Consider the following 463-nt stretch of genomic DNA (forward strand, 5'->3'; position numbering starts at 1 on the left):
TTCTAAGCGTGTTCTTAGCGTGTTGTGAAAACACGCCGGGACGCGTCATGTTTTCTTAGCGTGTTCTTAGCGTGTTGTGAAAATGCGCCAGGAGTGTCACGTGTCCTTTGCATGTAGTGTATGTACAGTATCTCTGTGTTTGTTTCCAGTATCTGTGAGTGTACGGTGTCTCTTTGTGTGTGTCCGTGTGTCCGTGTACACTGTGTCTGTGTGTGTCCATGTGTACGGTGTCTGTGTGTCCGTGTGTAGAGTGTGTGTGTAAGGTGTCTGTGTGTGCACGGTGTCTGTGTGTGTGCGGTGTCTGTGTGTGTAAGGTGTCTGTGTGTGCACGGTGTCTGTGTGTGTGTGCACGGTGTCTGTGTGTGTGTACGGTGTCGGTGTCTGTGTGTTTAAGGTGTCTGAGTGTGTACGGTGTCTGTCAGGTGTCTGTGCCTGTGTGTGTACAGTGTCTGTGTTTGTGTGT

Source organism: Neopelma chrysocephalum, unplaced genomic scaffold, assembly GCF_003984885.1.
Source record: "Neopelma chrysocephalum unplaced genomic scaffold, ASM398488v2 Primary Assembly neopelma1_91, whole genome shotgun sequence".
Taxonomy (NCBI): Eukaryota; Metazoa; Chordata; class Aves; order Passeriformes; family Pipridae; genus Neopelma; species Neopelma chrysocephalum.